At 45.1% G+C, this 24068-nt stretch overlaps 1 long non-coding RNA gene across 1 annotated transcript; it reads right to left on the bottom strand.

Moving 5' to 3' along the window:
* Positions 1 to 6085: 6085 nt before the first annotated feature.
* LOC112547562 (uncharacterized) lies at positions 6086 to 23756 on the bottom strand. The gene is made up of 3 exons (XR_003091331.3): positions 23701 to 23756; positions 10187 to 10387; positions 6086 to 6441 (listed from the first exon to the last, which is right to left on the bottom strand). It is a non-coding gene; the product is annotated as an uncharacterized LOC112547562 (long non-coding RNA).
* Between the last annotated feature and the right edge of the window lie 312 nt (positions 23757 to 24068).

The following is a 24068-nucleotide window of genomic DNA, read 5'->3' as shown; positions in this document are numbered from 1 at the left end:
TAGCTGCCTCCTAGAATCTGGTCTTTGCTGACATGCCACAGTTGCTGTCATGGCTGGAGCTGACACAGTGGGAGCAAGTTGGGAAATGTTCTGCTCATGTGAGAAGTTTTGCTAACAGCACCAGCCTGCTGCTTTTAGCCATCATGTTTCTTAGCCACAAGTTACTCACAGCACCAATATTTCTGAGTGCCAGTGTATTTCCCCGTTACTCCTCCGTGCAACAAAACAGGATTGAAAAATGTGTACCCATGTTGCAGCAATGATGCACCTTCACGGGGCTAAATCAATAGGGTAGGCAGGGCTACAGGCTATTACATCACAAATCGCTGCTCTGCACATAGTGCTGAAAATGTCTTAGCCCTCTCTAAACTAACCCTTACACTTAGAGCAGCTTCGCTATGGGTAGCAGTTGCTGTACCATGAGCACTAATTTTTCCAACGTAGGCAAGGTCACAAAGGGGAGGCGAGGGTGCAGCTTTCAGGTCTACAAAAAGTAGGTTTTCATGGTTCATTTCCATAAAACCCAATGCATAATGCATTGTCTCATTCAAAGGTAACGAGTGGATACACACAAGGATGAAAGATTAAATCCTGGAAATTCTAAACAATTGGCAGGAGGCAGAACCATGGCAAATTGATTCCGCTACCCCTCTGCAAAAGGAAATGAAAAAGAATATTTGTGTGTTTTTTTAACCACACGTAAGATTTTAAGGCATTCGGGGGAGGGGAGTTAACAGAGCAGCATGCATCAGCTTTTGGTAAGTTCTGCAGGTTGAGGGTTTGTTTGGTTGGTTTTTTTAGGTAAACAATGAACCTCTCTCTTTTCTTGTACAGCATTACAGGACTAAGTACCTGGCATGATAATTACTGTTTCTGTATCAGGAATAAGAGAGGAAGAAAACAGAGAGCACATGGAGCTCCGTGCCGGGGGAGTGACAGGGAAGGGGATGCTTGAGGAAAATTGTATTCTCCCACCAAAGAAAAAGATTAATTTAAATACCTAGGTGGTCTTGCTTGATTGGTTGGTTTTATGTCAGCATTGACCCTACAGTAACCCCATTCTTGCTGATCAAAGGGATTACGCTACAGACTCCAGGGTCAACTTTGTTGTCTCTAATACTTTGCTGGCTCTCTGTGTATTGCTTCCCGTAGAGCTGCTGTTTGCTGCTTGTCTGAGGGCATCAGTGCTCTTGTTGTCCTTTATTGACCTTCTTTTGGATTCAAAGAGAGGTTTAAAGTGTTGATTTACAGTCTGATCTCAGCATACTTTATTTTCTTTCCTGTGTCAAGCCATGTGAGGGGGACAAGACTAGTGACAGTGCTATTTAACGCACAGCACTCAGAGAAAAGGCAAAGGCTTCTGTGAATCCACAATATTGTTATTACTACACATGCACAGATTTGATGTCAGGTTGATCAAGCAGGCCATTTCTGAACCTCTCTTCTCCCTTGCCAGCACAAATATTTAGAGTGCCCAGCACACAGAGCTAAGAACAGATGCTATAAAAGAAGGGCCCTTACCACTGGAAGGGCTCATCAGTATGGTAGCAATTCTATTTTATAGTCAGTGGGGCCAGGTGTGTTGCTTTTTCTCCTTATTTGTGTGTGTGTGTGTGTGTGTGTGTGTGTGTGTGTGTGTGTGTGTGTGTGTGTGTGTGGACTCGTACATAGCTTCCATCATAATGTTTGTGATACATTGCCCTTTCCTATGGGCTACCTCACTTCCCCTGGTGAGCAGGTGCATACTTTGATAGCACAATGGCTAGCTGCATTCTATGTGTCTTCTCATATATGGGTAATGGCAGAGATAGCTTTCCCCTCCCCAACATGAAGGAATTACAGGCTGAACTATGGCATCAGAATTTAAAACAAGCCGAAGGGAATGTGAAAGTGCATGTTTAGGACCTGCCAGTGCTGTACTGGGCAAATGGTGTTGCCACGAATAGTGTGTGCAGCCCCTGTCCATGCAGGGAAGCAGCTATAGACAGGAGCACCACCATGTGGAGTGCTGCTGAATAGCCACGTGTCTTGACGACAGTGGCACCACACGCCACGGCTCTTGCAAAAATGAGTTAATTACGCAGCAGGGAGGCAATGCATTTTCCAGTGTCTAAATGTGTATAGCCTCTGGACCTACCTGTGATCCATAGGCCGGTGGCCCACAGAAAACAGGCCTGTCCCATGCTCTGACTCAAAAGGATTCAAGCAGGGCTGCGGTATCCAACTACTTTGGGTCTAGGAACCCAGATCTGCAGGGTTCATGGCAGCAGCTACCCGCCAGCCCTCCTCCTGGAAACTTATTTAAATGAAATCCATGGAGCCCATCCCCAGTGCATGCCTCTGCCCTGAGGTCTGATTGGCAGAGTCCCAGAGCTGCTGATTGGCCCATTAGCCCTCCTTAAGCCTGCTGCAGAAACAGGAAGCTGTCCAAACGATTAGGTTGCTGCTCCTTGATTTCCTGGCACCTGATTTGTAGTTCTCCTGCGTCTGACCCCTGGTATCCTGATTCAGCCTGCCTCATGGCTCTGATCTCCAGTTTGTTTCCTGAGTCTGGCCTCCTGCTATCCTGACCCAGCCAACTCCTGTCTCATGACTGTGGACTCTGGCTCTGACAACAAGATCAGGCTGCTCGTGACCTGGTCATGACTCTCTCTTGCAGGCACCAAAACTTTCCCTCTCCCTCTTTCTCAAGTCACAAATCTCTAGCTGGCAGAGCTGAGTTGTGGCACGCAAAAAGAAACATGGGAAGTGATTGCATGGCTGTGGTCTGCCTCCAGAGGCGAACAAAAGGGGGTGCACCTGAGTGCGCAGCTCCAGCAAAATCTAGCTAAGCTGCAGCAAAAGCCAGCAGCGAGCTATTTAAAGAGCTGGCAAGGACCCGGGTTGTGAAAGAATAGTACCTGTAAGAAATGTAAGTTCTGTTCACCCCTGTCTGCCTCACAACAACAGGGGAAGAGGTGGGAATGAGTAAAACCAAATGACCTGAAATTATTTGCTACATTAGACATTTACTCCCAGAAGGTCCCAGAACATTTCCCATTCACCTGCCTACCCATAAATGCACCGCCCCAGCGCCACCCCGATTCCAAGAGAAAAGATCCAAATGCAGATGCTTCAAAAGCCCCTTGACATGACGCTGAGCTGACCTGTTAGGAAGTAACATGAGGCACGCACCCACCCCTCCAACCCTGCAGAAACCTTCACAGCCCACACAGACCTAGCGACACCAAAGAACAGAGTGTGATCTCGTAACTCAGACAACGCCAATTCTGGTGATAAATGTGTGTTTGGGGATTTTGCGATGACTGCTTCTGAATTGTTGAGGCCTAGTTCAGGGCCTCTTGACTTCATTAGGTTTTTGAAGCAGACCAGTATCCCAGCTTTTTATTACTCTTAGATGTGACCTTCACTGGGAATAACGATGTTTTGCCCTTGGTTTGGGTCGACAGAAGGCATAGCGCAATTGGGATGGGATTTTCCCCTGCCCATTTTTTACCTTAGAAATGTCAGGTCTGGTTTTCTGGAAAATTTGTTCCAAGTCTCAGAAATGTGGATTTCGAGCTTTTTTCAGAGCATCCCTGAAGAAGTGAAGGGACTGAATGTAACCAGGACACACACCACACCCCCTAGGTCTGGAATAGGGGCCTGTTTTTTGGACCCCAAGCTCTGGTTTCTGACTCTGTCTGTGGCCCTTCACTCTAGTACCTGGCCTCTGAGCTCAGGCTCCAGTTCCTGGCTACTGATGGCTGCTCTAGCCACTAGGCATGGCCACCCATGTCCCAGTCACTGACACCTAGAACTCTATTGTATTCTAGAGTGGATCTCCTACCACCATCGTCCCTGTCTTATTTGATGCCCTGGTTCAAGTCAACCACATCCCTATTAAATCTTAGGTTATACGCCTTTCCCATACTGTTTCATTATTCCTTCAGTTTCTTTTTAGAAAATACTTCACAGCACAACATAGATTGTTCCATTGTCTAGAAACAGTGCAGTCTTACCACCTCACAGCTATTCAGTATACAGTGGTACAGTGCATTTTCTGTCCGGTCACTACTTTTCAGATCTAGCACAATGCATTGTACCCAGCATCAGAAGATTTAGACCATACAGTAAACAATGCTATCTTTTCAGGTTAATTGAGAGGAACTTTGTAGAAGTATATGACGTGTGCCCCCAGCATGTATGTGTCTATATTACATATCAGGTGCTTGCCAAACACAGAAAATGTAGTCCCTGTCCTGAAGAGGTTGCGATCTTACCAGAGAAAGGTGGATGGAGTTGCAAAGTGATTAACATGGTGATAGGTACATGGTTTATTAGTTATGTTCCTTGTTGGGCCCTTTGTGTTTTTTCAAGTTAAATGCAGTAAGGAACCACCCCTACAGTCTAGTAATCCATGCCTTTAGTTCAGTGGAACTCCACATGGACAGTCCAGGGTATACCGTCATGGCTCACACTGCAAAGCCTAAATCTCTTTCCCACATTCACTCTTCACCATTTATCGTTCCTTTCCCCCCACCCCTGTAAAAGACAGAACAGTCCCCAGCTTTATTTGTCCTTATTCCCCTCCCATCTCTCTTTAGATAAGTGAGTAGTTAGGTCACAGGGTAAAATAAACAAACAGATCATCTGTATCTGTATGATGTTGGGAGGGATATCAGCTATAAACATGTGTATGATTTTATCCAAACCAGACAACTTTTTTTCACTTTCTCATCTATACTGTATGTTCTCAACACTCCCCTCCATGAACTATTCAATTATTTGGGAATTTGGATGGGGAAAATGACATTTTAGAGTTGTGGCCATTTGGGTAAGATTAAATTTCCCACTATAGAATTGGGGCTTTTTCGAAAGGGTGTTTGGTTGGTTAGTTGTTTGTGAAGGGTAGTGATTGTTGGGATAGGTTGTATTTTTGGTTTTGCCTGCGTTTCTATGGATTTGACAAACCGACATAGCTGCCCAAATTTTCCAGGAAAAGGAATGAAGCTTCATTCTTTTCCAGGTTTCAAATGTGTCTTGCTTAAATTATCAGTACGAAACAGAAGTAAAAGCAGGTTTCTATTTTCTTACTTCTTTCGGAAGCAGGAGAGTAGTTCCCTGATATGCATTCATAAGATCAGCTACATAAACAAAGAGGGACAGTGGGAGCAAAATATTTCATTTACTGTTTTTACTACAAATATTTTCACTTCAAACTTAAACTGGTTTGAGCAAAGCACAGAACAAAATTATAGTTTGTGAACGTCAATTGAGCACTGATGTTTTGGCCAGATCCTCAACTATCATAAATTGATGTGGGTTCAGTTATTTAGATCTATGCTACATTATACAAGCTGAGGATTCATTTTTTGTTTTTAAAAACAAAACAAAAAAACCACCTACGGGTGACCTAAGTGTTGCTTTATATTGTTTTGGCATATTTATAATTAAATCAGTTTTCATGGTTTTTCTTCTTTTAAAAAAAAATCCCTGCACCAGTTTCCTTCTTTAGAGAGAGGCCTGTTTTGCAGTTATTTCAATCCACTCTTTGCTTGCTCAACTTTAAGGTTTTCAGAAAGACAATTCTTTAAATACTTGTGTTTTTTGTTTTTTTTTATTGAACAATATGGAATAAAGTTTGTAATAGCTAGGGAAGCTTTCATTGATTGCCACTGGTACTCTGAAAAAAACTGACTAAAGGAAACATCCAACCCTTGAAAAATATTGACTACTGGTGCAAAGGATATAATAAACAAATGGCAGAATTTACCAGTTGAGTCATGTTTTACAGGATGCCCCATGTCATTTTTATTATGGTTAGATTATTTAGATTGAAAGCTCTTACTCATATAGAATGATTTCTGATCTTAGACTGTCTGTATTCCAAGCCTTGTACAGCACCAAGCATCCTGTAGCATATATCTTGTAGTAGCTGAACTCATGTTGATACTACCATGATGTGTGCATAGAACTTTACAATAGATTCGGTGTTCAAGACAAACAGAATGCCTATTCTTCACACCTTATAAACTAAAGGTACAAATGAGTTCCATACACTTAATATAATTTTATATTAACAAAGACCACATAGGACCCCACAGAGATGCGTGTTACTGTCAATAGGAAATATATACTCATAATACAAATTATCCCACAAATATACCTGTGTGTATTGGTTTTAAAGAGACTCGCAGCAAGAGCAGATCTGGAAAATTCCAGATGACCACGATATTATTCAAATGAATCTTTTTGTTGGAAAAATATGACTTTTTAAAAACATGAAAGTTTCACAAAATATTCCGCTTTTCAAAACATTCTGTCATTTTTAGCTTTGTTTCGATAGTTTTTTTTATTGTGTTGCTGCAAAGAAACAAAAGTGAAGGGGAGGTTCCGGTAGGAAGGGGTCACATCTTCTCTCCTCTTTTCTCATCTTTGCCTTCCTCCCATTTTCTTCCCCTTTTATCAAAGGAAAAATAGTGGGGAGAAAGAAAACAAAGTGAATGCTTTTAAAGCAAACATTTTCAATATAAAATTCCATGAAAATTTTCTAAGCTACGTTTTTTAAATAATAAAAAAAATCCTTTAAACTCCCAGGATTTTGCAGGGTTTTTTCTTTTAGATCAGTTCTACCTAAAACATTGAAGAAATGCCAAGTCAGGTGAGAACTCTGTGCTCCCAACGATGGGCAACATGAAAAGGATAGAGACACACTTTTTTCTGACTTGTAATGGGCACTTTGCTATTTATAAGCCTGTAAAGGAAACCAAGAAGTGAAGCCTCTTGCAAAATCAGCCAAAGCTACAGGATAGACTGGAGGAGTGAGCATAAGTTTAAGAGTCAGGAGGACCTGAGTTGCCATCCTGGCTTGCTTCTGATTTACTACGTAGCATGCTGCATTGGGCAACTCATTCCATTTTCTCCTAACTTCCGCTCTGTAAAAAAGTAGATAAAACCTATTTCGTAGCAATGTTGTGAAGATTAATGAAAGTGAAGTTCACTAATTATTATTACTGGTTCTGTGACCCAGCTGCAAGAATCGCTCCCAACATTTGGCCTATTTCAGCCCTTAGTTCCACTCTGGTTTCCTTTGGAGATGTGCATGTACATGTGAGGGTAAAATTTGCCTCAGTAATAGAGAGACCGCAGCCCTGCAGCTCCCCGTGGCAATCAGTCATGGAACTATAGCTATCCTTGCTTGCCTCAGTTCCCCTCAGTCCAGGGATGGAACCTATATCCAGCAATCTGTAGATCCAGGCTTCTAGCTGGGCTACTTGTGTGTCTCCCCTTTCAGGGCTGAAAGGAGACTGGCCACACTTAGGCTGTGTCTAGATTGGCATGATTTTCCGGAAATGCTTGTAAGGGAAAAGTTTTCCGTTAAAAGCATTTTCGGAACAGAGCGTTTAGATTGGCAAGGACGCTCTTCCACAAAAGCACTTTTTGCGGAAAAGCGTCCGTGCCAATCTAGACGTGCTTTTCCGCAAATAAGCCCCGATCGCCATTTTCGCGATCGGAGCTTTTTTGCGGAAAACAAATCTGAGCTGTCTACACTGGCCCTTTTGCGCAAAAGCTTTGCGCAAAAGGGACTTTTGCCTGAACGGGAGCAGAATGGTATTTCCGCAAGAAACACTGATTTCTTACAGTAGGAAGTCAGTGCTTTTGCGGAAATTCAAGCAGCCAGTGTAGACAGCTGGCAAGTTTTTCTGGAAAAGTGGCTGATTTTCCGGAAAAACTGGCCAGTCTAGACACAGCCTTAGAGTTTTACCTGCCCCCTTAGTGCTCCTTCACTCAGTAGTCCGAGAAGTTCTCAGCAGACTCTGGCCAATCAAAATGAGGTGGTAGGGAGACTCAAGCCCAGACTCACCTCTGATTCTTAGCCCAGTGATCGTGAGAGATGCAGTCAGTCAGGGACATGTTTTTACTGCTTCCCTGGCCAGCTTCCTACTTAGCACCCCTCGCCTGGCAATCCTCTCTGATCCCTTCTGGCAGAGAACTGGTTCCTTTCAGCAGCTTCCTCCACTCTGACCCTGAGGAACCCCTTTGCTGTCTGTCTCTGTCTCTCCAGCAGCCGCCCTGTCCTGGCTGGACTGCAGCCTTTTATCCCTGCTGTTGTTAGCCTGCTTATAGCCTGCAGCTGGAGTGATGGCTGCTCCCCTCTTCAGAGTCCATTCCCTTGTAGATCCACCCCACCCGCACCCCCTCCCCCCTTCACAGTCCCTTTCTCAGGAGCTGTGGCAGTCTCCGAGCGTGCAGATTGCAGTGCTGTGGAGCACTGCAGAGTGTGTGTGTGCTGAGAGAAGACGCGGTAGGAGCATAACGGTCCCACATTCCAAAGAGCAGCTCAGGCTGTAACAGCTGGGTCCAAGCTATGCTAAAGTGGGGATGTTTTGGTTGCACTGTGGTGCAACACTTAAACCCACTGGGAGCGCTCAAAGAGTCCATACTCTTGTGTTAAAATTGCACCTACTTGCTGCATTTTTCAGACCTTTTGCCTCCAGCAATCCCTGATGCACTTTCCGTTAGGCAAATTACCAGCAAGCAGCCAACCATATCAGTGAAGACATCCAGCAGCCTTGGGCATTTGCTTACTTTGGCCATTTTCACAGGCTTTCATGGAGCCTGATGTAAAGACAAAGCAGTTCAAAATTTTCCAGAGATCAGTGTAAAGATCCATGATCTCCCCTCTGGGTTGCAACCAATGGACAGGACCTCAGGCAATACAATTTCTCTCTTGACAGTCACTGAAAACTTTCCCTTACCCACACCAATGATCTTACGCAAGCTCGTGGCTGGTTATTTCAAAATAATAACTTCTCTTTTCCACAAGGAATAATGCTTCTTTTGAAATAGGTACTGTATTTCAAAATAGCAGTAGGGTGGACATTCCATTGCTGCTATTTTGAAATAACTACTCTCCAGAACCATTCAAAGTAATTAGTGCCCAGTGCTTCCTGTGGCTCTAAGTCGACGTAGTGCATCCACATTACCGGAGCCTGCCTCGGACTAATTTAAAGGCTTTCCTGTAGTGTGGACACACTATTTTGAAATCGTTATTTGGGAGTTATTATTTTGAAATAATTTCCTAGTGTAGACATGCTTAGAAGGTGCTACCGAACCACTCAATGTTTTATTAAGTTTGGGTATGTCTACACTGCCACCCTAGTTTGAACTAGGGTGGCTAATGTAGGCATTCGAAGTTACAAATGAAGCCCGAGATTTACATATCCCGGGCTTCATTTGCATCTTGCCGGGCGCCACCATTTTTAAATCCCCGTTAGTGCGGACTCCGTGCCCACGGCTACACGCGGCATGGAGTAGGTAGTTCGAATTAGGCTCTCTAATTCGAACTACTGTTACACCTCGTTAGAGAGCCTAATTTGAACTACCTACTCCGTGCAGCGTGTAGCTGCGGGCACGGAGTCCGCACTAACGGGGATTTAAAAATAGCGGCACCCGGCAAGATGCAAATGAAGCCCGGGATATTTAAATCCCGGGCTTCATTTGCAACTTCGAATGCCTACATTAGCCCCCTAGTTCGAACTAGGGTGGCAGTGTAGACATACCCTTACAGACTAACATAGCTACCCCTCCAAGAGCAATGAAACTATTTGCAAAGCCAGCTTTATGTTGGAAAGTTTTCCTCTCCCCAGGATCAATGGGCCCAATTTTTTTTTCTGCCTCGGTCCCTTTACACTGCTCCCGTCTGGCAACATAAAGACAGCAGACAGAAACAGCATCCTGACTGCATACAGACCCTGGTCTCAGCAGGCTTAGTTGTCTCTCAGGTAAAACCACTACTGGCTGGTTTACACAAGCATTCACCCGGGAGGTGTGGCACCAGCACTACTGCAACACAGGGAAAATAGAAGAAAAGAGCAAATGTAACGCTGACAGGCAAAATTGAACCTGGGACCTCTGAAGTTTAGTGCATGAGCCTCTACCGCCTGAACTAAAAGCATTCTTTCTGTAAGTGAGCTCAGTGCCACTAGCTGGGACAGTACACCCCAGCCAGAAGATGTGGGGGTTACACAAAGGTTAACTTGTTTTGCTTGTAAGCTCTTTGAGACAGGAGTGTCATTCACAGTTTGTCCAGCCCCTAGCAGCATGGTGCCCCAGGGGCGGCTTGGCCTTTAGGCACCACTGAAATATAAATGATCAACAATGCAGACAGAACCAAAGAGAACCAAAACGGTACAGCAGTTACCTAACTAGTGAACCTTAGCAGCAACAACAACAAACACAGCACAAGTCGAAATTTTCAAAGACAACTTGGGAGGAAACCGCAAGAAATGGCAGTTGAGCCTTATTAGTGCTATAAATTACAGAGCTGGTTTCAGTTCCTGCCGTTCCTCTGTAGCTGTGCGACGCTGACTCTCTCACAGCCAGCGACTGGGGTCTGCAAAGCCTGTGGGCACAAAACAAAGCAGGCAGTCGGCAACACAAATTGTCAATGTAAATCTTACTTTAATTTTAAATCCAAGGTGTGGTTTGGTGACTGCTCTTGAAGTCATTTCAGCTCCCGGTGGGCCTGCAATTAACCACAACATTTGGGTACAGATATGAACTCCCCCAAAACTGAAGAGGTCTTAGTTTAGGCTGAGCTCTAATTTTAACAGTGCCTGGGGCATGTAGGAAGAGAGGATCGGTTTTTTCTCTGATCATATTAGAAGCTTCCTGTAGTCAGGGCATCATCAGTCACTAATGTGAGCCTTTGATTGCCCTTCTCCCCACCCCCACATAGCAAATACATATTTAAGAGACTATAAAGATTCTCACAGTGTACAGGTTGAACTTCTCTATTCCGGCACCTTTGGGACCTGACTGATGCCGAATCAGAGAATTTGCCTAGCCACGGGAGGTCAATATTGTCTAGCAGCATTGCCAACACTTCCACTGCTTGCTGGGCTCTTAGAAGACATTTAGGGGTAAATTAGAGCAAAAAAAAACCACAGAAAACTGAGAGCCAGGACTGGTGGCTGTAAACAAACTTTATGGGACCATGGGAACCTGGGCCAGACCCATGATACGTGATCATTTAGCTAACTAAAACCATGCCAGACCACAGGTGTTACTGGACCACAGAGGGCCAGACTTGAGAGATTCAGCCTGTAGCTTCAAGCTCACCATGAGCACTGCTCATTCCTTTGCTGACAGAAGCTATGAACCTTGGTGGTCATAAGTATTATTTATTATTTAGGACCCTGTGATCAACACTCCAAAAGATACAAGACAGGGATCATCCTTGCCCTTAATAGTCTACAATTGAAAGGCCAAATACCCCCCATTGGTCACAGTTCTTACTATGAGAGGGTATGTCTACACTACCCCGCTAGTTCGAACTAGGAGGGTAATGTATGCATACCGCACTTGCTAATGAAGCCCGGGATTTGAATTTCCCGGGCTTCATTAGCATAAGCGGGGAGCCGCCATTTTTAAATCCCCGCTGCTTCAAACCCCGTGCAGCGCGGCTACACGGGGCACGAACTAGGTAGTTCGGACTAGGGTGCCTATTCCGAACTACCGGTACACCTCATTTCACGAGGAGTACCGGTAGTTCGGAATAGGAACCTAGTCCGAACTACCTAGTTCGAGCCCCGTGTAGCCGCGCTGCACGGGGTTCGAAGCAGCGGGGATTTAAAAGTGGCGGCTCCCCGCTTATGCTAATGAAGCCCGGGAAATTCAAATCCCGGGCTTCATTAGCAAGTGCGGTATGCATACATTACCCTCCTAGTTCGAACTAGCGGGGTAGTGTAGACATACCCAGGAGTAGTTCTGTGGGCTTTTATGGAACTAAGATCACTGTAACCTTCATTCCCAAGGGAAATAGTCAATATTATGTCTGTACAGCACCTCGGACAATGGTATCCTGACATTTGATTAGTAACCTTACTGCATTATATTGATCTCACAATGTTAGTGAGCACTACAACTAGAGGTGAAAGTAAGCCAGTGCATCCGGGTGTGGCACACTAGTAAAACAAAAGCCGGCTAGGGGTGGGGCTCTGGATGCTGCTGATATAGCAACAAAAATGGCTTGTGTGTCGCTACATGCTTGGCAGTGTGGCCACAGCACACCCAGGCTCCAGCCCCAGTGCTTGTGGCCAGGCAGCATGGTCCCCTCTGCCCTGGACAGCCACTGCTATCCGACATCTGAGCAACTCTGTCACCAGCATCTCAGCCAGCCCTGGGGATCCGGTACCCAGGCAGTGCGGTGGTCACACTCCCGGCCTGAATCAGCCTCCCTGCCAGCCAGTGTTCCCGCTAAGCCATGTGGCAGCACAACTTCACAGGTGATTAATCAGCCCTGCCCGGTCAGTCAGCTCCATTCACACACACTTGAGCCTCCAATTGGGTGAGGCTGATTAATCACCTGTGAAGCTGTGCTGCTGCATAGCTTAGAGGGAACACTGCCCATACCCCTACCATGAGCCCCTCACAACCACCTGTCCTGACTCCTGAACCCTCCACTCCCTCTGCTCTCAGCCCTCCACACCTCTCAACCCCCTACTCTGACTCCTGCACTCCCCACATTCTCCACCTCCTGCCCCGAGCCCTCCACATCCCCCATCTCCTTGCCACATACACATTCCAACCCCCTTCCCTAAGCCCACCCCCTCTCCATCCCAAACTTATATTTCTTACAGGTACTCTCCTATTGCAATCCCCCAACCTCCTGTCCTGAGCGTCACCTCCAAGGATGGATTGCAATACAACAGTCTAATACTTGTAAGAAATGTGTTACTTTCACCCTGACTACAACTGATAGGAGGTATAGAGACACAAGGATAACAGGATGCTCTGAGACACCCAAGAATGATTTATTTGAAGTTTTGTGGCTTATGTTTTTGCTTTTAATTACTAACTCACTCACTCACTCTTGCAGTCAATGCAGAAAAAGTGAGCCTTATTACAAATAATAATTTAAACAACTTTAATTCCTATGTCTAGGCATCTTATTTAAAGCAACAATACAGCAGTTTTCAAACTTTAGCAACCTGAGGACCCTCTCATTTTGATTTAAAAATGGTCATGCACTCCCAAGCTGGCTGCTAATTTTCCCTGAGAGTGCTCAATGCCCCGCCCCCATTCAACCCCGTCCCCTAGACCCTAACCCCACCCACACTCCAGCCTTTCCCTTAGGCCCCACCCTCACCCCACTTCCACTCCATCCCTGCCCCTCCTCTTTTCCACCTTTTTCCATGCATGATCTGTCCTTGCTCCTCCCCTTCCCATTCAGCATCTCCTGCATACCATGGAACGGCTGTTCTGCAATATGCAGGAGGTACTGGGGAGAAGGGAGAAGGATTTGAGCAGTGGGATCAGCAGCCACAGATATAACTCAAGGAGCTCCTGGGATGGGTAGCCCTGTGAGAGACTTTTGTCTTTTCCCCTTCCTTGATTGTTGACAAAGAGCCAGAGTGGGCTCTGCTGTTTGTTTGTCAAGAGAACTGGCTTCTGCCAGTATCCCACCATGCCTGTCCTGATGGCTGTGCTCAGTGTTTTGTGATCTCTGCTGCCCTGCAGGCAGGTGCCCCTCCCCTTTCAAAACTCTGACATCTGAGTGAGCTGCTCCATTTGGAGAACAAGCAAAGAGCAAATCATTGGAATGCTCCTCCTGTTTTGTCCTGCTAGGAACACATTGACAGGCAGACTGCTGCTACAGGGAGAGGTTTAGAGATACTGCTGTGCTGCTTTGACATTCCTCAACAGGGAGAGCTCACAGAGCAGCTCTGCTTTCCCCCAACACTGCACTATGGGATGCTCTGCCACATTGCTTTGTTCTTATCTGTGGACAGGGTGCTAGCAAGGTGGCCATAGAATGTTGACAATGGGAGGCAGCAAAACTTGTTTGATCAGTTTTCACTTCTGGCGACTTTTGTATGTTGACAGCACTTTTGTCGCCAAACCTTCCCTGTGTAGACAGAGCCCACAGTTTATTCAGCAACCAGCAAATAGCTCTTGGAAAGAGATTTTATGCGGAGCTGCTGGAGACAGTTTGGTTTGTGGGTCTGTGAGAGCCCTGGAAGAGGAAGAGGTACAAAGTGACCAAGAGAGGAAGCAAAGGCAACAGCCTGAACTGATGCTCTGAGACTGATCCAATGGTGGTCAATTTAGTGGGTCGAGTGAAGACCTTTCAAATCAACCTCAAATCATTCTCCAGTCAACCCTCTTATTCTACTCTGGATGAGAAGAGTAAGGGAAGTTGACGGGAGAGTTTCTCCCCTCAACCACCCACAGTGTAGACTCCACAGTAACTCGAATTAAGGAACATTATCAACTCCAGCTACATTAGTCACAGGGCGGGAGTGCATAGCTGACTTTCTGTTGTAGTGTAGATTTAGCCTGAGAAACAAGCAGTTGCTTGAGCACTCATCTAAGATATACTGATATGAGATTTCTGCAAGCTTTCTGCGTCGTGTGTTCCTATTGCTGGTCAAGATGACAGCACATAAGAACATTGCTAATGTTCTTTCTGTGAAGAAACTCTTTACACCCAGCATTACCCCAGCTCTGTGTCAGTGACTTCTCAGCCAAACAAAGACATCTCACAAAGTCCCATATTCCAGACTATTGCTTGGTCAAAGGGGCAGCACTATCTTTCTCCCCTCCCAATTTCAGGGCCACCAGTCTAGTTCCAAGCAGAAAACAAAATAGCCTAAGGTCATTATGCCAGCTCTCAGCTGCCTCTCACAGATGTTCCACCAATGGGAGATCAGCAAGGCACAGGTACCCTGGCCTGATCCCTGTTTCTGTAACAAGATCCTGTACACCAGAAGCCAAGAGAAGGGGAGGGGAGTGTCATAGGAGCCAATAAAGCAACCCCATAATGCAAGAGAATTCGTCTATTCGTCTATGAAAAGGGAATTCTCCACTATCAATGAAGACAGGTGTGTGTTAGGTCACTTGTTGCCACAAGAATGACAAAAAGTCACTTTGAAGGACCGAAGAATCTAGCTCCTAGTCTCCTGCACAAACATGCCAACTTGAAGCTGTTGCTGATGTGGGTTTGATATGTCACCTACTAATATAATGTGCAATCTTCTGCCAATAGTTGTACTGACTCTCTGAGACTGAGCCAGTCATATAAAAATTTAGGAGATGTGGAAACAACAAGGCTTTCAGCCTTCTTAGACACAAGTGTTGCCAAGAACAAATTAACACGGAGTGTCTAGTAGCCCTGGCTCGAGCAGATCTTTGATTTGCAATCCTCATGCTGCTCCCATTCTTTCTGCGCAGCAAGATGATCAGTAGAATAAAAACCATTCAAGTCATCTGGGATTTTTAAAACTAGATCTATAAAGAATCTGCTGTAGTTCTCTTGAAACTTTCTGGCCTTTTGCGTTTATTTATAATGTAGCGAGCTGAAGCTAAGACATAGGGGCTACATCTAGACTGGCATGATTTTCCGCAAATGCTTTTAATGGAAAAGTTTTTCCTTTAAAAGTATTTGCGGAAAAGAGCGTCTAGATTGGCACAGACGCTTTTCCGCAAAAGCACTTTTTGCGGAAAAGCGTCCGTGCCAATCTAGATGCGGTTTTGCACAAGAAAGCCCCGATTGCCATTTTCGCCATTGGGGCTTTTTTGCGCAAAACAGTTTTTAGCTGTCTACACTGGCCCTCTTGCACAAAAACATTTCCAGAAAAAGGCTTTTGCCCGAATGGGAACGTCAAAGCATTTGCACAAGAAGCACTGATTTCGGACAGTAGAACGTCAGTGCTTTTGCGGAAATTCAAGCGGCCAGTGTAGACAGCTGGCAAGTTTTTCCGCAAAAGCAAATGATTTTGCGGAAAAACTTGCCAGTCTAGACACAGCCCGGGAGTTCTTGATCAATTAGACCCAGGACTCATAGGCTACATCTATACTGCGGGATTTTTGCGGAAGAGGAAATGCAAATGGAGTGCTCATTTGCATATCTCGTGCTCACATTTGCATATCTTCTTCAAATCCTTTTTGCAGAAAAGGTTTCTGAGATAAAAAGCCCTGTGTAGACGGGACCATTTGTCAGGAAAAACCCCTTTTGCGCAAGAGCCTGTAAACCTCATTTTTTGAGGACTAAGGGATCTTACGCAAAAGGTTTTTTTTTCCAACAAATGGCCCCATCTACACAGGGCCTTTTATTGCAAAAACCTCTTCCACAAAAAGGCTCGGAAGAAGATATGCAAATGAGAGCACGGGATATGCAAATAAGTGCTCCATTTGGATTTCCTCTTCCGCAAAAAACCCACGGTGTAAACATAGCCATAGTTAGATGTATGATTGACTCAATAAAAAATATTCCACATGACCTTGGGCAAGTCACTTGATTGCTCTGTGCCGCCCTTTCCCCATCAGCTGTCCGAGGGATGTAAAATCAGTTGTTAATAATTTTTATCATTCTGCCACATTCAGACAAATCCCATAAGTAAATGACTGATGCCCATGAAGATGAATACATCCTGCCTCCCCTTGTACTGCTCATCTCCCTCTATCATTGCCCTTCATGTCCAAATCCATCTGTCATGGGAAGTTCCCTTCTGAGCTCTCCTCTGCCCTGCTGGCTCAGATTCCCCCTTCAGCTTCATCCCCAGAGCCTAAGTCCTGTTCCTGGTGTCCTGGCTTTCTCCATTCACTGCATTCCTCTCTATACTATCGGGATCCAGATTTGGTATAGGACAGTTGCTAGGATCCCCTCTTCGGTGGAAAAAAAAGTGGAATCTTCACAGCCCTCATTATTCTGCATTACTAAGAAAATAATATTGACCCAGATGTGACTGGGTAAAAGGCTGGGGCAAGCAAGTGCTATACAAGCAAAACTACCAGACAGCGCATTAAGAAAAACACCAGCCTGGCCTACACTTTTCTGCAGTTTTGAACCAAAAAAATCACACCCGCAACTGTGCAGGCCAAAGCCCTAATATAGATTCAGTTTTGCCTATGTAGTTTATTTTGTTCAACAAACTGGTATCAGCTATGCTTGCAATAAGGGTGTGTCTAAACTACATGGCTCCGTCAATGGAGCCATGTAAATTAGGCTGATCGACAGAGGGAAATGAAGCCGCGATTTAAATAATCGCGGCTTCATTTAAATTTAAATGGCTGCCGCGCTCTGCCGACCAGCTGATGATCAGCTGTTTGTCGGCAGATCGGGGCAGTCTGGACGCGCCGCTGTTGACAAGGAAGCCTTTGTCGACCAGCACAGGTATGCCTCGTGAAACGAGGTTTACCTGCACCGGTCAACAAAGGCTCCATCGACAGATCCATGTCGTTTACACACACCCTAACACTCTTTTGTCACTATAAACTGCATTTCCAGTAGGAAGGTTTGCTACTATAGCTATATCTAGCAAACTCTTCCTTGGGTAGAGTAGGCCAACACCAACAATAGCCTATGCTGGTAGAAATATACCCCAGAAGTAGGATTCTTTCACATGAAAACTGTCATGCAGTTCATCTATGGACAATATCACAGAATTATGTCTACTTTATATTTGAGAGAATCTGTCTGTCTGTTCAAGAACTCCTCCTAAACAGTAAGGCTGTGTATACACTGCACCCCTTTTCTGGAAAAGGGATGCAGATTAGACACTTCGGAATTGCAAATCCGCAGGGGATTTAAATATCCCCCGCGGCATTTGCATTTACATGGCTGCCGCTTTTTTCCGGCTTGGAGATAAGCCGGAGAAAAGCGCCAGTCTAGACGCGATTTTCCAGAAAATAAGCCCTTTTCCGGAGGATTTCTTATTGCAAATTAATTTAAATATCCCGGGCTTCATTTGCATGTTCCCGGGGGCCGCCATTTTTAAATGCCCCGTAGTTCGAACTACCTGCCCGCGGCTACACGTGACATCAACTAGGTAGTTCGAATTAAAGCTCCTAATTCGAACTACCGTTATTCCTCCTACAAGGAGGTTTAACGGTAGTTCGAATTAGGAGCTTTAATTCGAACTACCTACTCTGTGCCACATGTAGCCGCAGGCAGGTAGTTCAAACTACGGGGCATTTAAAAATGGCGGTACCCAGGAACATGCAAATGAAGCCCGGGATATTTAAATTCCGGGCTTCATTTGCAAGTTCAAATGCCTACATTAGCCACCCTAGTTCGAACTAGGGTGACAGTGTAGACATACCCTCCTTCTCTCCCAGTTCATACAGGAACATTGCTGGCTGTTCCACTGCATCAGGGAGTCAAAGGAAAGTGCAAAGTTTGCTGCATTCCTCGCTCCGCAAGTGCAGGGAGGCAGATGAACCTGGACGTGCTCCAGCCAGGGGACATGCACCCGTCCCCGACCTGTGCCTGGTGGAGCTGCAGCAGTCATGGACAGGAACTTCTCACGTGGCCCCAAGCTGCTTCGCGAAGAGAGGTCTGAGGTAGTCCTTTCTCCCCAGGGCAGCCTGCATATTGAACCTCTCATCCCTATCCCTATCCCAGAGCAATGATTCAAATGAAGTATTTATATTTTAATTTTAGTTTCCAAAAACAAAAATTAATTGAGTTAAGGATCCAAGCAATGCCAGGTAAATCTTCTAGTCACATATAAACATTAACAGGAGTGTTGTGAGCAAGACATGAGAAGTCATTCTTCCAAGAATTGGGCTTGTTTAGTTTGGAAAAGAGAAGACTGAGAGGAGACATGATAGCAGTTTTCAGGTATCTAAAAGAGTGTCATAAGGAGGAGGGAGAAAATTTGTTCTCCTTAACTGCTGATGATAGGACAAGAAGCAATGGGCTTAAACTGCAGCAAGGGAGGTTTAGGTTGGACATTAGGAAAAAAATCCTAACTGTCAGGCTGGTTAAACACTGGAATAAGTTGCCTAGGGAGGTTGTGGAATCTCCATCTCTGGAGATATTTAAGAGAAGGTTAGATAGACATCTATCAGGGATGGTCTAGAATGATAGTACAGGGTCCTGCTGTGAGGGCAGGGGACTGGACTCGATGACCTCTCGAGGTCCCTTCCCGTTCTAGTGTTCTATGATTCTATCCTTCTATAAATACCCACCTAACTGAGGCTTGATATAGGATATAATATAAATGAAGGTGCAAATCGGGGAAAAAGAAAGCAATCTAATGCAGAGTGGATGCCTTCCACCTGCCTTAATCAGAAGTGACTGACTCTACAGATGACTATGAACAGGAGTCAGCCATTACTGCATATCCATCTGCTTCAGAGAGCTGAAGCCAGCTCCTTTCTCCCTGCTGGATCTCTTGCAGTGCTTACTGAGCATGTTGCATGATCAACTCCCATGAGTCAGTGTGATAAAGACACACAATCTGGATAAAGAAGAAGACAACAGAAGGAATTTCTCAGGGACCAAGTCTCAGGAACCATATCAGCCATAGAAAACAAACAGAACAGAGTCCTGGAGGAATGACAACTTGGCAGGAGGATCCTCCCCTAGTTTTCCTTAGTTTCTTCTGCAGAGAGGCAGGACCTCCACTGAAGAGCAGAGCTTCCCTCAGAACATCTAGGGAGCCACCGGAGACCATTACTTTCCAAAGACAAGTCTTGCATCTGTTCTCTTCAGCTCCAATTCAGCCATAACTTTCCTCTGCTGCTGCTTTTGGATATTCCCTTCAGTGGAGGATTTTCCCGGCTGCAGTAACTTTTCAACGGATTTACCCACTGCCTAATTTGTGCCAGAGCTTGTCAGGGCTACGGCCCAGCATCTCTTGGGTTGACAGTTCAGAACCTGGCAACCTGGACTTGCTGCATCATTTATGAAAATAACACAACACTGCTTGAGTCCTGGCACATCTGTCATCACTGCTGGCTAGGGGAGGCAACACGCTTCCCTCTGCACTGCGCTCACATTCTTTCTGCTCCTGCTGTACTCATGGATCCTCAGATTGATGGAGGGTCCTCTCAGAGTCCCACAACAGGAAAATATGAAACAGCAGAGGCTCCAGACCCACCCACAGATCTGGAGGGACCTTTCCTGGTGGTTTGAACACACAAACTTCATCACGCTGGCGTATAGCCTACGGGCCCGCTGAGAAAAATAAATTGAAAGTCTCATGCAGATTACAGCATGGGGCTAGATGAAACCCTACCCACTGAGAAGACCTATCTGCACTTTATAGAAACTAAAGATCCTTTGTTTCTTCTTGAGAAATCAGGGAGCTTGCTGCAGTGCGGATTGGTCAAAGTTCCTCCTCTCCTTCCCCACCCCTCATCATTCTCTCGCACCAGTTGTCGCTCTAGCTGCTGTCGTTAATGGTTACCTCAATCCTGTAAGTCACATTTTTAATGCACGTTTGGGACTGAAGGTGCTTCATAAATACAAAATATTATTTTATTGAGTTTATTGTTATGCTTCAGAAATTGTATTATTCTGGGGGAATACAAATCTGAAATGTCGACACCCTGAGAATTTCGACACCCGGAGGCCTTGTCTTTGCTCAACACATTTTGCAAATATTTCCCAGGTGCTATCAGAAGTTCTGTTTGCCCCCAATCCAGAGAGCCCAAGCAGAGACCCGTTGCTGCTGGTATTTTGTTAAGCCCCATGTCATCTAACCTTGCTCAGAGTGGTTCTAATCTAAACAAAGCTTAAAATACAAGTGACAACCAGCCACCCCATTCTCAGTAAACCCCTCAGTATTTGCTACTGCTGGTGGAGCTAACTGATGTTAGCAACAGTGAAAAACCTTGGCCAAAATGTCTATTCTGTAGACAGGGCAAGAGTGTTTTTTTAAGCACAGAGCTGTTTAATTATTGACAAAGGAACAAGCCCCCCAAACATCCTGCATTTCAATTGCTGAAGAAAAAACACTGTATCCAAATTAATAGTGCCTCAAAGCAATTTTTTAAAGTCACTGAACCCGAAGGAAATAAATACTCGGCCTAAGACGTGGTACCAGGAGTTTAATATTCTTTCTGCATATTCCTAACAAATCAATGCATGTTTTAAAAATGCCAGTGCACATCTGGGTGATTGTCCACGTGGCTACATTTTTTTTTTTTTTTAGTCTGCAAACTGAGCACATTCTGTTTATCATTCTGCTGAGTAACATTCCTGGGACCTAGTACAAAACAAACATCAGGTGCTGAAGTGCTGACATGCTAATGGAACGCCCAGGCTTCCAAATGAAGGCTCAGGGTTCCGCTGCACCACACAATCTGCAGGGGGTGCCGCAGAGAAGGTCTCAGACATGCTGCAATAATGCTCCTTATTCTGTGTACTGAAATATAGGTCCCATGTGGGGCAGTTTCTCTGGGAGTGCATAATAAGGGCCAACGTTTATAAACAAGTATGCCTCAAGTTAGGGTCCTAAAGCCCTGTTTAGGCACCTCAAACAATTCTTTTCAGAGCCCCTGCTGCAACTGCAACTGTTGATTTCATGAGATACCCAGGGACTGTCCTGTCTCTGTGCATTCCCCTCGGCACACATGGGGCTTGATCCAAAGCCTACTACAGAGTTTTTCATTTGATTGCATTTGGATTTGGATCAGGCCCATTTTGTCAAAGAGGTTGGAGAGGGGAAAGGAGGAGGTGCGGCACATCAACCCTCAGCACTCTGAGTAGAGCAAGCTCCATCCTGGGGCAGAGTGATGCCCTCTGGGATCCCTGCTGTCCCAAAAGGAACTCTGGGAGGGATCGGGCTTCCTCAACAAGAGCAAGAGCAGCTCCACTCTGCCCCCTTATTCAGGGCTCTGACTATGGCACAGTTTAGCCCAAAGGATGCACAGTGAAGCACTCAGAAGTGAGGAAATGATAAAGGTAAAGTTGCATGCATAATCTTAACTCTGGCGCTTTTGTGTATAGATTTTACCACAGATTTTATTTACGCAATCACATATTATTGCATAAGAACATGTGAACGGCCATATTGGGTGAGACCAAAGGTCCATCTAGCCCAGTATCCAGTCTGCCAACAGAGGGAATGAACAGAATAGGGAATCATCAAGTAATCCATCCCCCGTCGCTCATTCTCACCTTCTGACAAACAGATGCTAGGAATGCCATTCCTACCCATCCTGGCTAATAGCCACTGACAGATCTATCCTACATTAATCTATCTAGTTATTTTTCATCCCCATTAAAGTCCTGGTCTTCACAACATCTTCTGGCAAGGAGTTCCACAGGTTGGCTGTGCATTGTGTGAAGAAAAACTTCCTTTTGTTTTAAACCTGCTACCTATTAATTTCATTTGGTGACCCCTAGTTCTTGCGTTATGGGAGCAAGTAAATAATTTTTCCTTATCTACTTTTTCCACACCAGTCATGATTTCAGAGACCTCTATCCTATCCATCCTTGGTCTCCTTTTTCTAAGCTGAAAAGTCCCAGTTTTGTTAAGCTCTCCTCATATGGCACTCGGTCCATATCCCTAATCATTTTTGTTGCCCTTTTCTGAAATTTTTCCAGTGCCAAGATGTATCTACAAATAATACCCTATAATATCATACACATTTCAGGCTGGACGTGATGTATTTTACAAGGACCCCAGGTGCTGAATTGCTTGTGTAGCCCACACACCTTCTGGATGTGGTGTACTGCCCATCTAGTGGCACTCAGACCATTTACAGAGAGAATAATGAGTGTGCTCTACAGCCTTAGCTAACAGGCAACTGGGTTTTAGCTCATGCAGTAGAGACTCACACACTAAGCTCCAGAAATTTCAGGTTTGGTTCCGCTTGTAGATGACCTGGGTCTGTCAGCATTACACTTGCATTGGTACTGAGAGCACCACGATCCGTCAGAGTTGCTCTGCTACTTTAGTGCCTTTTAAAATATGGACTGAGGAATCCGCACTGCCACTGCCAACTCTGAGAATAAATAGAGGGTAAGTCTCTAAGGCTGCCAATCTGGCACCATTCAGGAGAAATAAATTCACTCAAAGCTTTTCTGCAAACAGTCAAAGTTGTTTGTAGCTATGCTGAAGGAATTAGCTTTTTAGATATGTCTGGAATTATTGAGTAGAGGCTCTCCTCCCAGACCTGCCTGAAATGCTCAGTTCCCAAGCAGCATTTGTGAATTTCCTGTTAGCTAGATAGACTGGCAGGGAAAAACCAGTAGGATTTATTTTTAAAAGGATGAGATTTCCCATGTGATTTAGGAGCATGCATCCCACTGACTTTCATTTAGACTTTGGATTCTGAGTCACTTAGGGTGTGTCTAAACTACACCCCTCTGCTAGCAGAGGGATGTAGATTAGGCACATTGCTATTGCAAATGAAGTGGGAATTTAAATATCCCATGCTTCATTTGAATAGAAATGGCCGCCGCTTTTTGTCAACGTATCAGTTTACTGGCAAAAAGCGGCAATTAGTCGACAAGGAAAGCCTTTTCCCACCGATCCTGTAAACCTCATTGCACAAGGCGTAAGGGATTGGTCAGAAAAGGCTTTCCTTGTCAACCGATCCCTGTCTAGACGGCTGCTTTTTGCCGGCAAAGTGCCGTGTCGGCAAAAAGCGGCGACCATTTCTATTCAAATGAAGCACGGGATATTTAAATCCCCACTTCATTTGCAATAGCGATGTGCCTAATCTACATCCCTCTGTCGGCAGAGGGGTGTAGTTTAGACACACCCTTAGGGTATCTCTAGTGTGACACACTGTACTGCAGAATGACACCCTGTAACCTTCATATTCATCATTCACACATGGCTGTGATATTTCATACAAAGTATGCCATGTAGGGTACCATGGAAAAGGCCATAATCTGCTGAAACCCGTGGTTCTGTCCAAACATGGATATCATTAGTGTGTATGAGACTGTGCTATATGGTTGTAACTTACATTTGCTGTGAGTTTGCTAGAGGCATGCAAAGGATCCCGGGCTGGGCAAGTGTTGGCCACCACTCACTAATCAACTATGTAACTCAGCTATGCAAGCTCCTCACAATGGGAGCTGATCATTCACTGTGACTCAGCAAAGCCCATCCAGACATGTCTGGGCTAGTGTCTGCCAAGGGTATAAAATAATGAACAGGTGTAGTTGACCTCTGCCATTCTCCTTCCCCATCTATGCCAGAAGCAACTAAGATGCCAAAAAGATGAAGATCATCTGAAGAGACTGGTCCAGACTTCAGGAGGGGAGTCTGTACATTAAAGACTGTAACATCCTGTGTGATAAGAATATTGCTTGATTCAAATCCTGTTTAGCT

This window comes from Pelodiscus sinensis, chromosome 1 (assembly GCF_052426305.1).
Source record: "Pelodiscus sinensis isolate ZL-2025 chromosome 1, ASM5242630v1, whole genome shotgun sequence".
In the NCBI taxonomy this organism is placed as follows: Eukaryota; Metazoa; Chordata; order Testudines; family Trionychidae; genus Pelodiscus; species Pelodiscus sinensis.
The sequence above is the reverse complement of the archived record's forward strand: the minus strand, read 5'-3'. Positions and strand labels throughout refer to the sequence as shown.